The sequence below is a fragment of the Sycon ciliatum genome, chromosome 7 (assembly GCF_964019385.1).
Source record: "Sycon ciliatum chromosome 7, ocSycCili1.1, whole genome shotgun sequence".
Lineage (NCBI taxonomy): Eukaryota > Metazoa > Porifera > Calcarea > Leucosolenida > Sycettidae > Sycon > Sycon ciliatum.
In genome coordinates, this window is record NC_088649.1 from 29,241,891 (window position 1) to 29,266,172 (window position 24,282).

Sequence of the window (24,282 nt, forward strand, 5' to 3'; positions counted from 1 at the left end):
GTTTTTTGGTGCACGCTTTAATGAGAAATCACACCTTGACATTTTACTGCTGTTCTTGTGTCCTCCTGACTTTGCCTTGCTTGCTGTTTTATTTCATTTGTTCTGATTTGTTCTTTGGTGCAACGTTGATCCTCGAGAAGGTTGTAGTTCGAATCATTCTATTTTTCTTCGTACATGTACATGTATTTCTCCTTTCCTTTTTAGACTGTTTTCGCCTCGTATCCATCGTAGTGCAATGACAGTAGTCTACGTTTCAAGGTTCAAAAATGTGATAAAATTGTTAAGGCCTGTATTACACACACAATATTTTCAACGTGTTTTCTCTCTGTAATACTCTCCCGCCTAATCTGTTTCACTTATCTTTCGCAGACCAAAATGAATGCCTAGGTGATAAACACAATTGCAGTTCTAATGCCACATGCAACAACTCAATTGGATCATATCATTGCATGTGTATATCTGGGTACACAGGTGATGGTATATCTTGCACAGGTAAGTGTGAAACCGTTGAAAAAAGAACGTCAGTTTTAGCCTTTTCCAAATATTTCAGAATGTTATGGTCGAAGAATTGTATCATAGCCAGGAATCGCATGTCATCACGTAGATTGAAAATCAAAATAATTTTGCGAATCCACCTTTTTTTCAGGATCACTTTTCAACGAGGACGAAGCAAAGTCGGCCGAACGAAGCCTAGAGGAAGAAAATTACCCTCTCCACTTCACCATCACGATACTGACATAGATACGAGATGAAACAACTAAAAAATCCACAAGAAAACTGTACGGCCATCAGACTTTGGTATGACTTTGGTCTGAGAATTTCTATCACGATCAAAAATGTACGAGGAGCACTCAAAAATAAGCCACAGACGTACCTTTATCGCTCTCTACTCCTTTTTCAAGGCACAAAAGTCGACTCTCCACTTTCAAACCAGGAACCAGACATACCAGTGGTCCTTTTCAGCTGCTCCACGAGCGCAGGAAATGTTCACCAAGGGGCGCAGAGCAGCCTCCATTCCAGAAAAAGAGCTAAAATACGAGTGAGACTGCATGCCTGAGTACATGAGTACATGCAGAAAAAGGTCAATTTCAACGTTTCTGCTCCAAACAGCAACAAGCTTCGAATAGAAACAAAGATTACACCAAAGGACCAAACAACAACCATTTTCTGCAGTTTTTTTGCAGATGGCTTCCTTGTGCTTCGCCCAGCACGCCAAAAATCACACCTCGGAGGAGTACACAAATTACAACTCTCAGATGTCCTCGATTGCTGGCCATGTCCTTTCTTTAGCTTCTTTAAAGTTTTGTATTATCGCCGTAATTGCCCAATTCGCACCAGCTTCACAAAGCTCACTGTCATTTCCCAAATGAGTAATAGTCATTTAGCTATTGAGTGCTCTAACCATGTCTTTAGAGCTGTTGAAAGTTTTGGAATCAAACAGCAGCAAAAACTACGTGCCACACGCACTTCCTCTTCTAGGTGTGGTTTGGTTCCATGGGTCAGATGGTGAGTGTATCCTTCATGAAAGGCAGGGCTTACCGGGTGTTAGCGGCCGTCGTGAGTGAACACAAGAATTCATTGTTTTACTATATTTCACTTATCTTTCTCAGACCAAAATGAATGCCTAGATGGTACAAACAATTGCAGTTCTGACGCCACATGCAAAAACTCAATTGGATCACATCAATGCACGTGTAGATCTGGGTACACAGGTGATGGTATATCTTGCACAGGTAACCTAGAAACGGATGCAACAAGAATGTTAATCTTCACCTTTTCCACCTACTTCACAATGTTACAGTTACCCTGGATATTTCTTAATCCTTGGTTGGGACCCTTAGTAGTAATGGTATCCCGACTGGAAAACAATTCCGGCAAGCAATTCTTTGTTGTAGAGAAAGGAAAACAAAATTGGTCATTCTACTTCCATGAAAAGATATTTTCTTTCACATCACGTGTGGGGAGCTGCATTTGGATTGTTTATGGTGTCACCCCATTCTAGGTTTATTCTAGTCATGTAGGTCAGATGGAAGAGCATTCACAAGACGAGCATGGCTCAAAGAAAGAGTCCTAGTAGTGTTGGCGTTTTGCTCTTTTCAGCCAGTTCACTTCCAGTCCTCAATTCTTGTTTTTTTAGGTTTCCCCACCCTTTTCTGTTTCTAAATTATCAGTCTGAGAATATGAATTGATACGAATGCATGCTTTCTTATGGAAGAGAGAGAGGGAGACGGAGAGATAGAGAGACAGAGTGACAGAGAAAGACAGAGAATCAGGCAGTCCGACAGAAAGACAGACAGACAGACAGACAGACAGACAGACAGACAGACAGACAGACAGACAGACAGACAGACAGACAGACAGACAGACAGACAGACAGACAGACAGACAGACACACACACACACACACACACACACACACAGACACATAGACACACAGACAGACAGACAGACAGACGGGGAGACGGAGAGCGAAAGAGAGAGAGAGAGAGATAGATAGATAGATAGATAGATAGATAGAGACAGAGGGAGAGAGAAAGGAAGACAGAGAGAGAGACAGAGAGAGAGACGGGTGGGGAGAGAGAGACAGAGACAGAGAGAGAGACAGAGATAGAGAGACAGAGTGACAGAGAGGGTGAGATAGGGAGAGAGAGAGAACGAGAGAGAGAGAGAGAGAGAGAGAGAGAGAGAGAGAGAGAGAGACAGAGAAGCACGCAAATACACAAATGTACTGGATGTGCAAACACAGATTTCCTCTTTTAACAACGATAGTAGACAAGATCTGAATAAGACAGATTAACTCTAGCGTCGGATAACTGTCAAATCTACAAAACCAGCGAAGCGGACACTAGATACGCTGGTACCAGTGATATTGGAGTTACTTTAACAACCAGCCTCGGCTACTGAGTGCTGACAACCCAGACCTAACAAACACACCAGCTTCAACCATGAGAGGTATCATAGTAACGAAACACTGGACTGTGGAGCAGAAACTAGCCCTATTTCCAAATGGTTCGCAAGAAGATAGCCTTCCGGCAGGCTTTCGGCAGAGGGGGTGGGGTGGGGGTGGGGGGGGGGGGGGGACAAACGCATACACCAGATCCACAGTACACACACAATACTCATTCTCTCAATCTCCTACACACCAAACATACACTTGCACCAACACTCTATCTCTCAAACGTGCACACACACACACACACACACACATGCTCTCTCTAACACACGCACGCACACACAAAGCGGTACTCATACACACACTCTCTTACTCAGGGGCGGATCCCGGGGGGGGGGGGGGGGACACCTGCCACACGCACTTTCCCTTCCAGGTTTGGCCTGGTTCCATGGCTCAGATGGTGAGGGTATCATTCATGAAAGACAGTGTCCCAGGTTTGAGTCATGGTGGGGTGGAAATAGCTTTGCCTCTATAGGCAGTTTACTTCCCTGGCCTATCGGGTGGAAGTTTGTTCAATTATCTCCTCTCTTACTTGAAAACTGCACAATTCATGGCATCTGAGAGATAGCCAGCATTTCTCTCTCTTTAACTCTCTTGTAAACTATATTTATTTGATAGGGCTTCCCTGGTGTTAGCCTCCGTCGTGAGTGCCCTTCGGGAATGGACACAAGAATTCATTTTTTTACTATAATTATTTGTTATCTTTACCTTTCTCAGATCAAAATGAATGCCTAGATGGTATACACACTTGCAGTTCCGATGCCACATGCAACAACTCAATTGGATCATATCAATGCACGTGTATATCTGGGTACACAGGTGATGGTATATCTTGCACAGGTAAGCTAGAAACGCTTGCAACACGAATGTTTAGTTTTTTGCCTTTGCCACCTACTTCCGAATGTAACAGTCCAGGACATTTAATCATTTCTTTAGTTTTTATAGTCTCTATCTGTTGCAGTTAAGATTGTTCTCACCTCTTTGTTCCCGCTCTTTTTCGCACTTTTTTGAATAATTGTGTCACTCCTATAATCATTAATTTTATTAAAATGCTGTACAATATTATTCTTCAGTCATGACAATCTAGTGGAGACAGCCAAAAGAAAATCGATTTTTGGTAAACCTCTTTTGAGACTACTTTGTTGTGTGGCATGATAGTACAATGACAGTTGTCTAAATTTCAAGGGGCTCGTTGAAATAATTAAGGCCTGTTTTACACACACATTATTTTCCTCAATCGACGAGGAGACAATAGTCGTAAAATGGCAATAAATAAGATAAATTGTGCACTCATAACAACAGCAAAAATGAAGAAAGTCATATTCATCTGCCACTACCTTTCTCACATACACTATATTCACACATTGCAAAGGTGCAAACTTTGCTTTTTGTACTTGTTAGCTGCTGTATTTCTACCTGAAACCATATTAGCTACATGTATATAAGTGTGTGTTTTAGTTATTGCATTTTTTATGTGACGGCGTTCCACTGATGACAGTCACAAGAAAACGTTATGGAACTTGACTTTCTTAATTTTTGCTGTTTTTATGAGTGCACAATTTATCTTATTTATTGCCATTTTACGATTATTTTCCTCGTTTTTATTTCTGTAATACCCTCCCGCTTAATGTATTTCACTTTTCTTCCTTAGACCAAAATGAATGCCTAGATGATAAACACAATTGCAGTTCTGATGCCACATGCAACAACTCAATTGGATCACATCATTGCACGTGTATATCTGGGTACACAGGTGATGGCATATCTTGCACAGGTAAGTGAGAAACCGTTGAAAAAAGAATGTTAGTTTTCGCCTTTTCTTCAGTTTATTTATAGTTTACTAATATTTCTCAAATAAGCACTAGCCATTTTGTTATAGAAGGTTCTCACCAACTCATGTCTCCAGAGCTGTTGGAAGCTTTTTAATCAAATAGCACCTAAAATGTGCCACATGCATACCTCTTCTAGGTGTGGCCTAGTTACATGGCTCAGATGGTGAGTGTATCATTCATGAAAGGCAGTGTCCCCGTTTTGAGTCCTGGAGAGGTTGAAATGGTTTTGGTTCTATCGACAGCAGCACTTCCCTGACCTATAAGTTTGAAGTTTGTCCAACTATCTTCACCCAGAACGTGAAAACTGCACAACCTGTGACATCCGAGAGATAGACAGCATTTTGGTTCTTCATTGTCCGAAAGAAGATGGATGTTTCGGACACGTTGATACGGGACCATAATGCGGGTTGTATTTGTATTTATTTTGTACTTGGGCATTCCCAACAGAGACTAAGGTCTTCTGACAGGGTGCACAAGATGCACAAGAATGTGTCAAGTTTCAGGAGAAATGAATTTTGGATATGAATAGTGCGAAGGCATTCTGGAAGCGCATCAAAGCTGTGAGCATCAAGGAAAGAAATATATTTGTGTCCGGCTTCTTTTTGCACAGCGGGTTAGGGGGGGGGGGGGGTGGGGATTATTTACTGGTCAGCGGGTGACTCTATCTGTGCGAGTGCAGTCACGGCGAAGGGAGACCATGTCAGAGAGAGAGGAGTGAGCTGCAGAAATTGTGGATACAACGGAACACGAAGAATGTGGACTTAGTATGATATAATATTATTGTGTCCAGGCTAATTATGTGGTACCTTTTGAGAAAGTATGACGTGCGCGGGAATATTTTATGCTCGGAAATGCATCTAAGTGCTCTCTTACTTATGTGTAGCAGCTGATCTCTCACGTTGTCAGTGAGCCAGTCAGTGTATGTAGGCAATGCTGTAGGTGTTGGCGGATGAAGCTGGCATTATATCGAGCATTATACAATCTTTCCATTTTCTTTCTTCTGTTTTCTTTTTCAATTTAATCCTCCCTACCAATATCCCTTTGGTGCGTCCATGGAGCTATGAAGCCGGGACCTCTGGTCGGCAGAGCTTAATGGGCCCCACCACCACACTCCACCATTCACCCCAGTGTCTGGAGATATGCGGATTTTGTAGAAAAAAAAGAAGAAGAAAAAAACACCACCCGGAGCATTACAAGAATTATTAAGCATTACGAGGCCAAAAATGGCATTATACGACGTTCTACATGACTGCATAGTAGATATACACGCATCGTCAATTCGTCATGTACACATTCGTATCTGCTATAGCGTTGATCTTTGAAAGGCGATGTATTACTACAAGCGATAGACTACCGTACACATCATGAATGGTACCAAACAGGTCGCGGCACGCAGTGCCAGGCCCAGTATTGCTAGCTAGCTGTGGTCCAGCACAGTGTTGAAACTCTCGCAGAAACTTCCGGTCCCGGAAATCTATCTTCGGCCACGACGGCCAGCAACTAACAACACTGCTGTTACTTACTTTTTGAAGATCCAGGTAACCATGGTAACAACGCCGAACCAACGAAACAAATGTGAGCCAGCATGGAACGGTGGAGGTGTGCACACGCACACATTCCAGACCTAGCCCGATTACCGTCCACAATGTTACAAAAAACATTCTTCATCGAAGCAAGTTTCCATGTTTTTGTCGAAGAGTAACGCTGGACATTCACCGGACATTGACCATTGTGTAAGACCAGCTAACTAGCAGCCAACGCTGATGGCTGATTCGCCGCGATGCCGTTCTTGGGATTGGGATGAAGCTGGGCTTTCTCCAGATGAGCTTTTGGCGGAGTCCTCTGACGATAGTGACGTCGTCAAATTATTACCAAGTCTGAAAATGTTTCCAAAAGGACGCGAGTAGCTCATGGACAGCCTCGGAGCACTGAAGTGGCCATCAGTGCCAAAACACGGGTGCGGGAGTTCCCAGATGAGCCGCTCAAAAGCGATTGTGGCAAGTTAGTGTGCCTGGCATGCCATACAATATTGTCAGGGAAGAAGAGTATAATCATGTCCCATATTGCTAACGCGAGACATAAACAAGGAAAGTCCCGTTTGGAGAGGGAAACTCAGAGGCAGAAGCTGGTCAAGGAGTCCTTATAGGCGTATCCTCTTTGTGCCGCCTCAATATGACTGTATGTGTTTGTACCTAGCATACATGTTTACCTGATATTGTATTATGTGTTTATCATAGCATGGGTGCTAAATTATAGCGTTTTTCTTAGCCCAATACCGCAAGGTTCAGGTGTTTATATTCCATCCGGCGGAGCATTATCAGCATTATTTGGAGCATTATCAGCATTATTTGCAGCATTATCAGCATTATTTGGAGCATTATCAGCATTATTTGGAGCATTATCAGCATTATTTGGAGCATTATCAGCATTATTTGGAGCATTATCAGCATTATTTGGAGCATTATCAGCATTATTTGGAGCAATATCAGCATTATTTGGAGCATTATCAGCATTATTTGCAGCATTATCAGCATTATTTGCAGCATTATCAGCATTATTTGGAGCATTATCAGCATTATTTGCAGCATTATCAGCATTATTTGGAGCATTATCAGCATTATTTGCAGCATTATCAGCATTATTTGGAGCATTATCAGCATTATTTGGAGCATTATCAGCATTATTTGGAGCATTATCAGCATTATTTGGAGCATTATCAGCATTATTTGGAGCATTATCAGGATTATTTGGAGCATTATCAGCATTATTTGGAGCATTATCAGCATTATTCGGAGCATTATCAGCATTATTTGGAGCATTATCTGTCAAAATCTTATCGATTTGATTATTTATAGAATGTAGAAGACCTTTCCAACCATGCACACACTCACACTACTACAACACAAACCACCATCGTTCATTCATCAACTACACTTCAGTCAAGAAGAAGAATAACCAATAACAAGGAGATACAAACAACGGAGAAAAGAACTGAGACGCACAATGAGTACGCTCCGAAAACGGCGGTGCTCGGAAGCAAGCGAGGCCAAATAGATCGCGAAGCAGCGCACCCGGACCCATTCGGGCCTGAGCTGCGTAGCGATCGCGTGGTCAGGTGCACTGTGGTGCCATGGAAACAAAGATGGTGGCACATGTAGCGCGTGTACCACGAGGTACTAGGTAGAAAGAAAGGAAAATAAATAAATAAACTGCAGAACGAAAGTGAACGCGAAGAAGAAATATATTTGAGAGTCTTTAGAGAAACAAGAATGTAGTTCGCGTCTGGCGGAGGGTGCTTGCACCTCGCTAGAGGTGAGAGCACCACTGTCAGATAATGGAAAGACTGAGTTAGAAAAGGAGAAAGACGACGGAGTTGCAGACTGAAACTACAGGAAGTTCAAGTAAGACGTGAACACTAAATTTATATGTATTTCAAATATTCGTGAACGGCAGTTCTCGACACTCCCACCAAACAGAAGTGTGAATGCACTAGAAAGAGAAAGGAACAAAGAAGATTGTGAACTAAAGCGTAGAAATATAATAAGTTATACTTACCTTAACGCCGTGAAGTTACAAGCCGTCCATCTAGCGATGTTTTGGCGTGCCTGATCGGCAGCCTTGCGCCTCGGGCGGGTTGCTGATGGCGGTGGTGCTTGCACTCCAGGAGCATTATCTGACTGCTGGCTGCTGATGACTGCGGGGGCATCATCCTGCCGGGTGCTGGGTACCTCGAGTGGATACAGCAGCGATAGTGGGCGTTCCACTGTGCGGCCAGACGGCATCAGGACCTCTGCTGAGCGGACGCAACCATCTGTCGCACTAGCGTTAGCCGCTGTTACCTTGCCAATGTGCCACTGGCCACGTGGTATGCCTTCGGATTTGACAATGACAATCTCCCCGACCTGTGGCTGGCCGGATAGAGACGTCTTGGGCTGGCGGTGATCAGGGTTCGCACGTTCCCTGAGTAATTGCAAGTACTCAGTCCGCCAGCATTTCCAGAAACGTTCCAAGAGAACTTGGGACGCCCTCCACCACTGCAAGATGTGATCCCGGGAGCTGATATCAGGCGAATAGTCGGGATCATCAGCAGAGGATGTGTCGACAGGGATCAGCGTGGGTCGACCACCAACGAGGAAGTGAGCTGGAGAGAGCACGAGAAGACCAGGACCTTCATCGTCAGCCGAAACGGGAGTCAGTGGGCGGTTGTTGACGACAGCTTCAACTTCAGCCAGCAAGGTGAGGAGCTGTGGGAGCGAGAGCAACTGCCGGCCAACAACTTTCCGCATGCAGCCCTTCACAAGGCCAACCATGCGCTCATAAATACCACCTTGCCATGGGGCGAGTGCAGTGGTGAATTTCCACGTGATCTGACGTTGAGAGAGAAACTCGCCTAGGACGGGGTCAGACGGTAGAGAGGACCAGGCATCCGGCACGGCAGAACTGGCGAGGTGAAATTGGCTGGCGTTGTCAGAATACAACAGACGCGGTACGCCACGACGAGCAATGAAGCGACGTAAGCCAGAGATGAAGGCAGCTGTGGACATGTCATCCACGAACTCGAGATGGACAGCACGGATAGCGAAACAGGTGAATAAACAGACCCATACCTTGGTCGTGGAGGAGTCGGACTGCTTGATGAGCAATGGTCCAAAGTAGTCCAGACCGGTGAACTCAAATGGATGAGCAGGGTTGACACGCTCAGCAGGCAGAGGCGGCATCAACGGAAGACGATAGGGTGGCGAGTCTTGACGACGGCACACAAGACATAGCTTCAGTTCATGGCGAACAGCCTGACGACCATGAGGAACCCAGAAGTTGAGGCGAAGCTGTGCGAGGGTGTGGCTTGGACCAGCATGCAGCAGGCGACCATGGATGTCGAGAATGATCAAGACAGTGAGACGATGCTGGCGTGGCAGCAGAGCAGGCTGGCTGGTAGCATGGACGTGAGCAAGCTTGCCATGACAACGGATAACACCGAGCTGGTCACGCTGAAGACCAAATTGCTTCACCAACGGTGACGTGCTATCAGCGAGAGAACCAGAGTACAGATCAGGATAGGAGCTGTGCTGCGCTGAACGTACGAATAGAGACAGAACCAAGCGTCGCACACTGACGCTGAAGACATGCGGTTGAGCAGCAAACTGGCTGAGTAGCTGAGCTAGCAGAGCATGGCCATCCTGAAGACGTGTCTGCTGAGCAGCGGGCAACCGAGTCCACACAACACGATAGAGGAAATGCATGCAGTAGGTCAAGATCCTGACGGCTTTGGACAGTGAGGACGAGCGCGTTAGGATAGACTGCTGCACAAGTGACGGCGGCAGGACTGGTTGGGTAGCGAGCATGCTGTGGATGAGACGAGGTCCACGATACTCGGCCTCGGCCAACGCCAAGTCCTGAGGAGTGATGGTGGGGTGACTAGAAGCAGGCCATTTGCTGACGTCTTCTGTTAGCCACGAAGGACCAGACCACCATAGAGTACTGTCGGCGAGCTGCGCAGCTGTTTGCGGACGAGTAGCCAAATCAGCAGGATTAGCAGCACTGGGGACATAGCGATACGTGATGTCCGGCAGAGCACGTAAGCTAGCGATGCGATTGGCCACAAATGTAGACAGGTCCCGACTTGATACAAGCCAATGCAGAACGCACCTGGCATCAGTCCAGACAGTAGTGGACGAGAGCGTGAGGTTGAGTTCCTGCCGAAGGAATGACGCAAGTCGAGCACCAATGACAGCACCCAGTAATTCCAGGCGAGGAATGGTCATGGTGTCAGCTGTAGAAGATGACTTCTTCGGAGCCGGTGCGAGCCGCATCTTGCTGAAGACGAGGGCAGAGTGTACCGAACTGCCATCTGTGACCCGGAGGTAGCCAGCAGCTGCATACGCATTGACAGAAGCGTCAGTGAAGATATGGAGCTGCACATCCGTAGCGCTGCCGACCGGACAACACAAACGGGGAATAGTGATCGAAGAGAGCGATGCCATCATAGAGGAGATAGCAGACCATTCGTCAGTAAAGTGTGCAGGTAGAGGGTCATCCCAATTGAGCTCAGCTTGCCACAATTGACGAAGTAGCAGGCGCCCAGACAGAATGGCTGGGACGAGTAGACCAAGCGGATCGTACAAAGCAGAGACGGCTTGCAAGACAATGCGCTTAGTAGCAGGTGCAGCAGCAGAGAGGGTGCAGCGAGAACCAGCAATTGACAATACATCGTCATGTGTGTCCCACTGTAAACCAAGCACCTTGCCATGTCGAGTCGTGACGATGTCATCCGCTGGTAGAGTCGCCCGAGCAGCTGTACTATTGGTTGTCCACTCACGCAAGTTCATTGATGCACGCTGGAAAACGGACTTGGCCTCCTCATATACAGCAAGAACATCAGAAACATCTGAGACACCAATCAACACGTTGTCCACGTAGATATTCTGATCGATAGAAGCGGCAAGAGGAGTACACTGCAGCTGCAGATGGTGATGGATAGTAGCTTCCAGCAGAAACGGACTGGCAACAATACCGAACGGCATCCTACAGAAGCGATACACAGCCAAGTTGTCCTTGGATGTGGCAGGGTTTGCTGGATCGTCAAACCAGAGGAAACGTGTGACATCTCGGTCATCCGGCCGAATGCTGAGCTGGAGAAACGCTTTCTCGATGTCAGCCAACAGCACAATGGAGTGGCAACGGAAGCGGAGAAGTATGCCACAGAGATTCGGCAAGTTGATAGGGCCACGATGCATGCACTCGTTCAGACACTTCGCTGCTTTGGATGACTTGGCCGAGGCGTCGTATACAATGCGCAGCTTAGTGGTCGCCTTGGAGGGTGTCACGACTGGCTGGTGCGGCAGGTAGTGCTTGACGGTGTGAGTTGAAGTGTTGGTTGACACACGTTCAACAATACCCAGCTCAACCTGAGACTGGATCACTGCATCGTAGCGCAATAGCAGGTCATGGTCCCTAGCGAGCTGCTTAGCGAGGGAGGTCAAACGACCGAGTGCGAGGCCATAGTTGTCTCGCAGGTCAGGTGGCTCAGACTTCCACGGCCAAGCGACTTCATAGCGGCCATCGCGAAATCGGACGGTTGAGTTGAAGTGCTGCTGGGCACGGTTGTCGTCAGTGAGGAACGGCGAGTCACTGATACCAATACTGTCGAGAGACCACATCTCGGACAGATCCGGTACGCGTTCCGTAGCGCACACAAAGACCACAGAGTCAGAAGCAGAGGCATGCGAGCTGTCTGCAGTGGCTGGATTCGGGTTGCCAGACAACAGATATCCCAATCGAGACGGAATGAGGTAGAGGCCAGAAGGCAACCGTGTTGGCAGACCACTCATGAGGTCCCAGAAGTACTGTATGCCCAGTAGCAAGTCGACTGCATGAGTGGAGGCACCGTCCGGTAACGGATCAGCCAGAGAGTCTGCCGGCAGATTGATCAGAACTGCTCTGTCTGCCGCAGAGAGTGAGCTGTGCTGCACAGGGTGGATCGTCTTCGATGCTGGCAACACATGCGCATGAAGAGTCCGAGTAGAACCGTCCTTGTGGAGGAGAGCAAATTGTACCACATCTGGCACAAGGCGCAGAGGAGTCTCACTGCCAAAGGAGAATACGTTCAGCGTGTCCTTACCGAGGGGCTGAAGTTGAAGTTGCTCAGCAGCAGATGCGCTGAGGAATGTTGATTGACTGCCACTGTCAAACAGGATGCGCACAGTGGTACGGCGACCATTGGCGGCGATAGCAGAAGTTGCAGTCATCATGCGCGCTAAACCAACACGATCCTGTACCGTGTTGCACTGGACATTGACAGACATACATGAAGATGAGAACTGCGCTGGTGTCGTAGCGGATTGAGACTGCTGCTGTGGCTGCTGTTGCTGTGGCGGCGGAGGCGGCGACCTCTGCGGCCTTGGCTGCTGCTGTTGCTGGGGTGCCGGCTGCTGTTGCACATTGTTGACACCGATCTGGTGAACAGCAGACTGTTGGCGCGAACAAATAGCAGTGTTGTGATGGTTTGGCTGCTGGCAATGTCGGCATTTCCGTTGCTGGGTGCAGGCAGATGCGACATGGCCTTTGCCAAGACAACGGTAACAGAGATGGAGCTCAAGGAGCCTGTCCTTCCGAGCTGAGGTAGTTGCGAACCGTCCGCAGGCATCGTGGTTGTGGGCACCACCGCAGAACACACACGGCTTCCGTGGCCGAGCGGGTGCGGACGTAGCAGCTTGCGGCCTACGGAATGTTGCGCCAGAAGTGGCCACAAGTGTACTGGACGGCAGCATATCCACTGGAGCGGTGCTTTGCTGCTGGCCAGAGCGTTGTTGTGCTCGGTCGTGCAGAAGCACGTACCGTTTCAGGTACTGGCGGAGGTCTTCTATGTCCCACGGTGCTGAGACGTCATGGGAGGGTCGCCACTCCTCAAGCTTCGTAGTTACACTCAGTGGAAGCTTTGAGAGTACCTGGTGGCATACTAGGCGTTGACCTTTCAGTATTTCCCCCTGGGCCTCCAGTTGCAGGAGGATGTTCTCCAGAGCCTCACATGTAGATTTTATATCCGCATAGCGTGTGGAGGACTGAGCGGTATGCTGTAGGCGACCGTATAACTGAGCAATAACTATATCAGGCTTGCCATACTCGGCCTTCAGGGTGCTGACAGCAGTCGGATAATTTGCGTCGGTCACTGCAATGCCGGAGACCAGACGGGCGGCAGGACCTTTCAGCACACTGCGCAGATACGTGAACTTTGACACCTGGGGTAACTGCTGTGTGTCGACTGCAGCAGAAAACATATCCCAAAAGTCGGGCCATGCAAGGATATCACCATGAAAGGTCGGCAGTGTGAGCTTAGGGAGCTGCACGGGTGTCCGACCAGGAGTGCGACGTGGTGTGTTCGAGGTGTCCATCTGCCATGTGGCCTCCACAGCAGCACGTGCGGCATGACTGGCAGCCTGGGAGACTGCAGCAACAAACATAGCAGAGCCTGGAACAACCGAGGGTGCATGGAACGAGGTGTTGGTAGACGTGGAGTCAGCATCCGACCAGACAGACTCGCTGTCAGAAGTGTACTCTGCATTGCTCCACTGTGCACGACCAGTGGCACTACCAGTACCAGGTGTAGGCTCAGGCAAGTGTAGTGGTGGTGGTGGTGGCACTGCTGGTGTGTACTGCAGTGTGCTTAATGAACCAGTATGGTGAGTAGGATCATGGGTATTTGCAATTGCACTGACTGCTGTGAGTGCTTGCCTAGCAGTACCAGTGGCATTTGGCATACTGTCCATCACACCAGTAAAGGCAGGCGTGCTGCTAACAGGATGACTAGCGTGTTGAGAGACTGAGAGCTGCTCCGAAACAGGGTGCTCAGTCTGCATGTGTTTACTACTATTACTAGCACTACACATCACACTCTCAGAACACCTGCTTTCACTTGGCACTGGTTGCTGTAGCAGGGAGGGCGCGTGTTTCTCCAAAAACGCCCTCGCTGTTCTCAAAATTTCCACCTCCTCATCGAAGGACGACTCCCAAGAGTCGAGATCGTCTAGTTTCTCATCGTTTGCGTCGAGCTCGACGAGGCTACGTATTTGTGATTGAAGGTCGTTTATGTGAGACGCTAGCTCTGCCGCTGTTTGCCAGTCGCCCAGCACGTAGTGTGGGGATGGCTCCTCCTTGTGTAGCTCCCTCGCCAGCTTTTCCCTGACGCGTGTGAGGCGACGCTTCATATTGGCCTGGCGCTGGACCATTTGAGTGTACATACCTGCACGACGATGAGTGTCGGAAAAACGACGGGGAAACTGCGTTGCGGACAGGTAACCGTCACCTGGTTACAGCACCATGTCATTATTTGCAGCATTATCAGCATTATTTGGAGCATTATCAGCATTATTTGCAGCATTATCAGCATTATTTGGAGCATTATCAGCATTATTTGGAGCATTATCAGCATTATTTGGAGCATTATCAGCATTATTTGGAGCATTATCAGCATTATTTGGAGCATTATCAGGATTATTTGGAGCATTATCAGCATTATTTGGAGCATTATCAGCATTATTCGGAGCATTATCAGCATTATTTGGAGCATTATCAGCATTATTTGGAGCATCATTTGCAGCATTATTTGGAGCATTATCAGCATTATTTGGAGCATTATCAGCATTATTTGGAGCATTATCAGCATTATTTGGAGCATTATCAGCATTATTTGGAGCATTATCAGCATTATTTGGAGCATTATCAGCATTATTTGGAGCATTATCAGCATTATTTGGAGCATTATCAGCATTATTTGGAGCATTATCAGCATTATTTGCAGCATTATCAGCATTATTTGCAGCATTATCAGCATTATTTGGAGCATTATCAGCATTATTTGGAGCATTATCAGCATTATTTGGAGCATTATCAGCATGATTTGCAGCATTATCAGCATTATTTGGAGCATTATCAGCATTATTTGGAGCATTATCAGCATTATTTGGAGCATTATCAGCATTATTTGCAGCATTATCAGCATTATTTGCAGCATTATCAGCATTATTTGGAGCATTATCAGCATTATTTGCAGCATTATCAGCATTATTTGCAGCATTATTTGGAGCATTATTTGGAGCATTATCAGCATTATTTGGAGCATTATCAGCATTATTTGGAGCATTATCAGCATTATTTGGAGCATTATTTGCAGCATTATTTGGAGCATTATCAGCATTATTTGGAGCAATATCAGCATTATTTGGACCATTATCAGCATTATTTGGAGCATTATCAGCATTATTTGGAGCATTATCAGCATTATTTGCAGCATTATCAGCATTATTTGGAGCATTAGCAGCATTGTTTGCAGCATTATCAGCATTATTTGGAGCATTATCAGCATTATTTGGAGCATTATCAGCATTATTTGGAGCATTATCAGCATTATTTGGAGCAATATCAGCATTATTTGGAGCATTATCAGCATTATTTGCAGCATTATCAGCATTATTTGGAGCATTATCAGCATTATTTGGAGCATTATCAGCATTATTTGGAGCATTATCAGCATTATTTGGAGCATTATCAGCATTATTTGGAGCATTATCAGCATTATTTGGAGCATTATCAGCATTATTTGGAGCATTATCAGCATTATTTGGAGCACTATTTGCAGCATTATTTGGAGCATTATCAGCGTTATTTGCAGCATTATCAGCATTATTTTGAGCATTATCAGCATTAATTGGAGCATTATCAGCATTTTTTGGAGCATTATCAGCATTATTTGGAGCATTATCAGCATTATTTGCAGCATTATCAGCATTATTTGGAGCATTATCAGCATTATTTGCAGCATTATCAGCATTATTTGCAGCATTATCAGCATTATTTGGAGCATTTTCAGCATTATTTGCAGCATTATCAGCATTATTTGGAGCATTATCAGCATTATTTGCAGCATTATCAGCATTATTTGGAGCATTATCAGCATTATTTGCAGCATTATCAGCATTATTTGCAGCATTATTTGGAGCATTATTTGGAGCATTATCAGCATTATTTGCAGCATTATCAGCATTATTTGGAGCATTATCAGCATTATTTGCAGCATTATCAGCATTATTTGCAGCATTATTTGTAGCATTATTTGGAGCATTATCAGCATTATTTGGAGCATTATCAGCATTATTTGGAGCATTATCAGCATTATTTGGAGCATTATCAGCATTATTTGGAGCATTATCAGCATTATTTGGAGCATTATCAGCATTATTTGGAGCATTATCAGCATTATTTGGAGCATTATCAGCATTATTTGGAGCATTATCAGCATTATTTGGAGCATTATCAGCATTATTTGGAGCATTATCAGCATTATTCGGAGCATTATCAGCATTATTTGGAGCATTATCAGCATTATTTGGAGCATTATCAGCATTATTTGGAGCATTATCAGCATTATTTGGAGCATTATCAGCATTATTTGGAGCATTATCAGCATTATTTGGAGCATTATCAGCATTATTTGGAGCATTATCAGCATTATTTGGAGCATTATCAGCATTATTTGGAGCATTATCAGCATTATTTGGAGCATTATCAGCATTATTTGGAGCATTATCAGCATTATTCGGAGCATTATCAGCATTATTTGGAGCGTTATCAGCATTATTTGGAGCATTATCAGCATTATTTGGAGCATTATCAGCATTATTTGGAGCATTATCAGCATTATTTGGAGCATTATCAGCATTATTTGGAGAATTATCAGCATTATTTGGAGCATTATCAGCATTATTTGGAGCATTACCAGCATTATTTGGAGCATTATCATCATTATTTGGAGCATTATCAGCATTATTTGGAGCATTATCAGCATTATTTGGAGCATTATCAGCATTATTTGGAGCATTATCAGCATTATTTGGAGCATTATCAGCATTATTTGGAGCAATATCAGCATTATTTGGAGCATTATCAGCATTATTTGGAGCATTATCAGCATTATTTGGAGCATTATCAGCATTATTTGGAGCATTATCAGCATTATTTGGAGCATTATCAGCATTATTTGGAGCATTATCAGCATTATTTGGAGCATTATCAGCATTATTTGGAGCATTATCAGCATTATTTGGAGCATTATCAGCATTATTTGGAGCATTATCAGCATTATTTGGAGCATTATCAGCATTATTTGGAGCATTATCAGCATTATTTGGAGCATTATCAGCATTATTTGCAGCATTATCAGCATTATTTGGAGCATTATCAGCATTATTTGGAGCATTATCAGCATTATTTGGAGCATTATCAGCATTATTTGGAGCAATATCAGCATTATTTGGAGCATTATCAGCATTATTTGGAGCATTATCAGCATTATTTGGAGCATTATCAGCATTATTTGGAGCATTATCAGCATTATTTGGAGGATTATCAGCATTATTTGGAGCATTATCAGCATTATTTGGAGCATTATCAGCATTATTTGGAGCATTATCAGCATTATTTGGAGCATTATCAGCATTATTTGGAGCATTATCAGCATTATTTGGAGCATTATCAGCATTATTTGGAGCATTAATGGCCTTTTTGAGGAGCATTACTGAGAGCATTATATCCCATATTACCGAGCATTATCCGCCAACACCTACAATGCTGGCGTACTGGAGCTTGCTCTGGACTACTGACAAGTAGAACTGCCTTGTGAACTGGACAGCAACTCATTTCCTACTTGGTCCGCGTCATCAATATTATATTTCAGCTTTGTTCTTATGTCGCCAATGCTTACTTTGCACCCCATTTCATCCCAATTTTGGTTAGGAAGTTAGTTTACTAGTACCTGCAAGGTCTAGCTAGATTTAGAGTGGATTTCGAAAGCGACGAGTGGGTGATGAGTAGTAGTAGTAGTGTCATTGCTAAATAATCTCACCAAGAAGAACGTGTGTGTGTGTGTGTGTGTGTGTGTGTGTGCGTGTGTGTGTGACGACACAGATTCAGTCCTGTCGAATGTTCAAACCGCACTCAACAGTTTCGCTTCAAAGACGACGCCCACAGGGTTGGCTGACAGTTGAACTGAGAAACTTGCTGCATCATAAGAAGCAATTACATCGGGCCTCCAGGCGGCATCCGTCCATTGGTATGGCAAAACCGTGTCCTCCGTCGAGAATATAGCATCATGTCCCATCACTTGAAGTCAGCCTACTTCCTCCAACAATTCCAGGCTTACCATCGCAACCTGCAGTATCAGTAGGCCTTATTAACAAGCTGACAGGTCGTCGTAAGATACAGCTTACTCCCGCCGCTTCCATACAGCAACTGTCAGCACACTGTTAGGTCATCCAGGGCCAATGCCAGCCAACATTGTGACCAAATGTTCACGTGTTACTCATGAGGAGTTCCAAGCACTGCTGAGAGATGTAATCGTCTCCAAAGCCACAGGCTCGGATGGCATCCCTGAACATACTGCACATATCCTCGAATGAGCTGGCCGGAAATCTCCCTTGCATCTTCAGCCAGTCACTGGCCACGTGTATCTTCCTGAACCATTACCAATTTGCCTCTGTTACCCCACTGCTCAAGGCTGGAGATCCCTGTCAAGCCAGCAACTGCAGACCAATCTCCCTCCTCCCGATAGCCTCAAAGCTCCTCGGAAAGATCATAATAAAACAGCTGAGAAAGTACATCGGAGACAATACTGACCTCAACAGTCTTCCTCCCCCGCAATTCGCTTATATGTTCGGCTATTCAACCGAGCATGTGGTGAGCTACGCCGTAAATAGATGGTAATATGGCTTGGAAAAGCCAAATGTGGTCGGTGTGCTATTTTTAGACATGAGAAAAGCCTCCTGCATAATCTTTTTCACTGCGGCATCTGAGGCACAGCCTTGTCCTGGTTTACAAGCTATGTATCTGTCCGACCGATACCAGCAGGTAGAATATTGCCAAACTGGTCAGACCGCTACTTCCGTTGCGTGTGCAAGAGGAGTTCCACAAGGATCTGTTTCGGGACCTGTCCTCTTCACAGTCTACACAAGAGAGGCACCAATACGTGTGAATAGTCATTCTCTACTCTATACCGACGACACCTGTCTAGAACAGGCCTTCAAAGTGTCCAACATATCGAGCATGCTGAGGGGTTATCAGAAGATTTCGCCGCTCTTAGCCACATCAGCATCCCAGAAGACGAGGACAATCATCCCTTGACGCCACAAATGATCGTCTTGAAAGTAGCAAAATTACAAGCGCTGATAAAACAGCGAGCTACGGCCTCGATTAGCAAACACTATACACTGGCAGATAGTAGAACACCTCTTCTAGCACTGAGGACATGTCCCCCATCATCCTTTTTGGGTTTCCTTGAAATAAACAATTTTGAATTTTCAACTCGACCATTATGAAATACGTCCAAACTCATACCTGCGCAGGAAGGCTCGCCCCTCCGAGACGTCTAGTCAGCAATTTCTACTCCAACACCACTCCCAACGCTGCAGAACAAAGTGTATTGTTGACTCTGACAATGAAAAGCAGCGGTGATCACTTGTCACTCCAAACGACAAGCTTCTCCTTGCACCACGAACATTTTTCGGTGCAACAGTTGATGCAAAAGTGACTGAATTTTTGCGTGTAGTTTTTGGATTTTACTGCAACTTGCAAGAGGAATGAGGAAATCACGTGCCTCGTGACACAAGAATGCCAGGTTTCGTGGAGCACGGTTCAGCAGTTGTTTCGAGTCACCTTGATCAAGCGCACCTGCACTTATATGGATCACCCCTTGCCACCACCGGAACCGCCAGTGGTTCTTCTTGTGAAGGGAGCTGGGATGGACCTACATCGGCACTGCCAGCACCAACTCTCAGACAAATCACCCCGGTTCTCGCAGCACCTACTCAGCAAGACAGGCAATGCAGACATCTCACAGGGACCTGGGAGGGCAACAGCAAACTACTCCAAAGAGATTTATGCCAGAAACGGGCAGGGACCACGTGTTGCGGACAGTATCAACAGGAGGAGGGTCTAGCAGTATCATGAGTCAGTGAGTGAAGCGGTTCTGGAGGAACAACTCCGCTCATGGGACGAGCAGCTAGCAAATGGGGGGGGGGGGCAAGTGGTACAGAAACGGAGGATGAGATGGATGAGATGAAGATAAAAGAGGAATTGTATGACGAAACGGTCGGTGAAGAGACAGAGGACGATGTGGATAATGGTGGTGATGACGATCGTGGGGATAACAAGCGGAGCGAGGAAGGAGATGATGAGATGGATGAGGAAGGATCGGATGGGAAAGAGCGAGATGAGGCTGTCTTAGTGTGTGTATGCTGACTCTCATTTTTCTGTACTGTGTCGTGCAAGTTATGTCCAGCAGTGGAAAATCCACGAGACAGTTTGTATACGTTTTCTTAAGCCTGTTTTGTGTAAGCAGAAAGAACACTTTGTCGCACTAAGGTTGTATTCATGGGTTGACACTTCGGTTAGTGCCTTCTTACCTTTGGTTACGTAATCTTGTTACCTTTTTCCTCTAGTGGTTTTATTCCACTTGAATCATGATTTTATAATGGCATTTAACACTGGTTGATAATATGGTGGTAAAGACACACCTGGCAATATGGCGGTAAACACACGCCTGCCCACACACACTCTCTAGGCTGCAAAGTTCTGGCACCGAGCTCTCCTTCTCACCACCACCACCATCAGTTCGCGCCTGGCGCCTGGTCGATGCATGGCTGGCGGTGTCCGGCATAGCAGGCTGGTACGTCAAGTAGCGCATGGCACGTAGATGATGACACAGCAACTACATAGTTCGATTGCGACGTACGTTTCGTCCCCGCTGGACTCACCAGGCAATCTTCTTCTTGGATGTCTTCATACGGAGCTTGACTCGCGAGAATGAAGTTGAAGACACCACTGCAGCTGTACTTATGGTTGATAATATGGTGGTAAAGACACACCTGGCAATATGGCGGTAAACACACGCCTGCCCACACACGCTCTCTAGGCTGCAAAGTTCTGGCACAGAGCTCTCCTTCTCACCACCACCACCATCAGTTCGCGCCTGGCGCCTGGTCGATACATGGCATTTAAAACCGTTCTATTACTTAGGAGAGCATGTCTAAGAATACCAACGTATGTGTGCAAGTGGATCTCTCCGATTTCGCTCAAAATTTGCATGTATGTTCCCTTTGGGGTGTGGATCGCTTGTGCAAAGCCCTTGAAAAAGTTTCTCAAGGGAACCTTGAAACTTGCATACCCCTCAAAAATGGCCGAAATATCACATTATTTATGGGTCTAGAAACGAGTCACACCACAGCGTATACGAACAAGGAGCAAGGAGAAGCTTGTCGTTTGGAGTGCTACTTTTCCTTGTCAGAGTCAACAATACGCTTTGTTCTGCATCGTTCGGAGTAGTGTTGGAGTAGAAATTGCTGAGGAGACGTCACGGAGGGGCGAGCTTTCCTGCGCCGGTATGATTTTGGCCGTATGGTGGAGGGGAAAAATTCAAAAAAGTTTATTTCAAGAAAACCCCAAAAGGATGATGGGAGACATGTCCTCAGTGCTAGAAGAGGTGTTCTACTATCTGCCGGTGCATAGTTCTTGCCAATTGAGGACGTAGCTGGCTGTTTTGCCAGAGCTTGTAAATTGGCTATTTTCAAGACGATCATTTGTGGCGTCAGGGGGTGATGGACCTCGTCTTCTGGGATCCTGGCGTGGCTAAACGGGACTGCTCCAGGAACCCTTCTAAGGTGAGGCAATGTTGGCTTGATGGAGTTTTGTTCATAGCTTTTTCGTAGACGCTGTGGTGTGACTCGTTTCTAGACCCGATTTTTGACGGGTCTGATCTGCTCACCTCCCACTGCTTGAGGAGCTGCATTTGCGCCTTGATCCTTGAAGGGCTCTGGCACTCCTACTTATGCGGAAGAATCCGCCTCTAGCCGAGTCTCACACGAACCCCGGCAGGCACACCTCGACCTCCACATTACTTGCACAGGCACGCCTCTTGCCCAGACCAGTACGGCTTGCTACTTCCGAGTCATTCTGGAAGAAAATCTTCGCTAGTCACCACAAGTCACCTCTATAGTCCGACTCATCGGCTATGAAGCTGCGAGTCCTCTGCCAGATCCCGCACTGCCTAACAGTGCGGCAGGCGATGCTGTATTACTCTGCCCTTGTCATACAGGACATTGTTTATGCATCAAGTGCGCTTCTCCCAGGACTGTCCGCTGAGCAGCGGAACACAGTAGCCAAGCCGGATAAACGTTGCATCTGTTGCGTGGCTGATGAACATCCATTGGCATACACTCTTCCCCTGTACACCAGGCTGGGTGTTTGCCCAGTGTTGGAACGAGGGGCATGCAAGCTCCGACTCCTGACATTTCAAATCCATTCAGGAATCATCAGTGAGTTGTTGTTGTCCCGAAATGTACTGCAATGCCCACCGACAGGCATGCCCACTCGAGGTCAGTTGGGACGCAACCTTCTCCCCATACTGGTCCACAGTGCTTCTGGCGCATGCCGACCGCTTGTAGCCAGCCGCCGACTCTGGAATGACCTGCCCGACTGTATGAAGTCCATAGTATCTGTCCGTGAATTCAAACGCATGCTACGCATATTGTACCTCGGTTAAATGTGATGGCTTTCGTAACCTGCTGATGAGGCTCGATAGAATCATGCTACTAGCAAATACGATGACTCGACATGTAAATTTGAGATCCTTTTTTCCTACGGGACAACCAAAATGGCGACATCGACAGATTTTTGTCTCCAGTGATGTCATGGTGCTCCTTATTCCGACACTTGAGTGCTGCGCAGATTAGAGGTTCCTGAAAAATTCTTCATGGAGCACGATCCGTGTAGAGCGCCAAAATCACGTCAAGCCGTGAGCTCCACACCACGTACTTTTCATCCTCGAACCCAGTTGACACATCTACACGTTGAGTTTTGGCCAAAAAAATGGGTAGTCGAACATCTCAACGGTGATTTGAATAGAACAGAAGCTCCAGTAGGTTGTGTGATTACATAACATTCCTTTTCCTCCATGCTGTAGACAGCAAGCTGTTTCGAAAATAAGCTGAGCAACCAGCCATAGTGCAAATCAGGCAACAAAGACATTTGGATAGTTTGTCGCCCTAGCGGCCCAGTGCTCTAGCTACGAAAAGTTTGTATCTTGTATATCTTGTAATACATTGTGTTTCCTAGAATTATCATCTGCCTGATTGCCAGAGAGACATCTGAAGTGCATTTAAAACAAGGACATTAAAAAAAAACTGTAAACATGGTACGCGTGCTTTTCCTTTTGCCTGTGTCATTTCCCCAGGCACTGATTCTCGCAAGGCCGGTAAGAGCGGAGCAAAGATGCATTTGCCCTGTTTGGGAATACAAGCCGCCTTGATTGTGCTCCTCACTGTGGTCCTACCCTTTACACATATGCTGGGATAGAGGACTAACTGGGAAATTGTCCCCAGGTTCACACGGGGAGACATTTGTTTGTTAAGAGTAACTGACCAGCAATACAGCTGCCACTGATCTACTGCCTCTCTTTTTATGTACTGCGATTTCTGCTTTCGTTTGGTTTTGCAGTGTAGGGATTTGCCATAAACATAGAATAACTTTTGAGTTTCCCGCTTTGTTGAACAGTCCATACGACGTCTTCTTTACGCATTATTTAGAATAGTAATAATCATGCCACGTACAGAGTCACGTAGAGTAGTGTACACTGTCGATAGGTGGCATTTGCACTGCAAGGTAATGATGACATGTATTACATACTGTTGTTGGACGACCTATTAAAGTGATCTTTTCCGGCCCGGAAAAAAGTACTTGTGCACATTTATCCCTACCTTTCTCCTTCGGGTTATGAATTTTTGACTAATCTTCATTTCCTTCAGGGAACCTGCCTCCAGTTTTGTATTTCCCTGAGCCTTCTTAGTGTATGTGTGTGAGGAGGCAATCCCCTGAAACTTGTTTTGTGTACTTTCAAATGTTTCTAATACACTGGGTAACCGTAACCCTAATAATAATATTATTGTAGATGTCCATTCT

General features: G+C 45.9%; 1 long non-coding RNA gene across 1 annotated transcript; it reads left to right on the forward strand.

Annotated features, from left to right (window-relative positions):
• The first annotated feature begins 3,670 nt into the window (after positions 1-3,670).
• On the forward strand, positions 3,671-24,282 carry LOC135820650 (uncharacterized). The gene is made up of 3 exons (XR_010554161.1): positions 3,671-3,793; positions 4,605-4,727; positions 23,558-24,282. It is a non-coding gene; the product is annotated as an uncharacterized LOC135820650 (long non-coding RNA).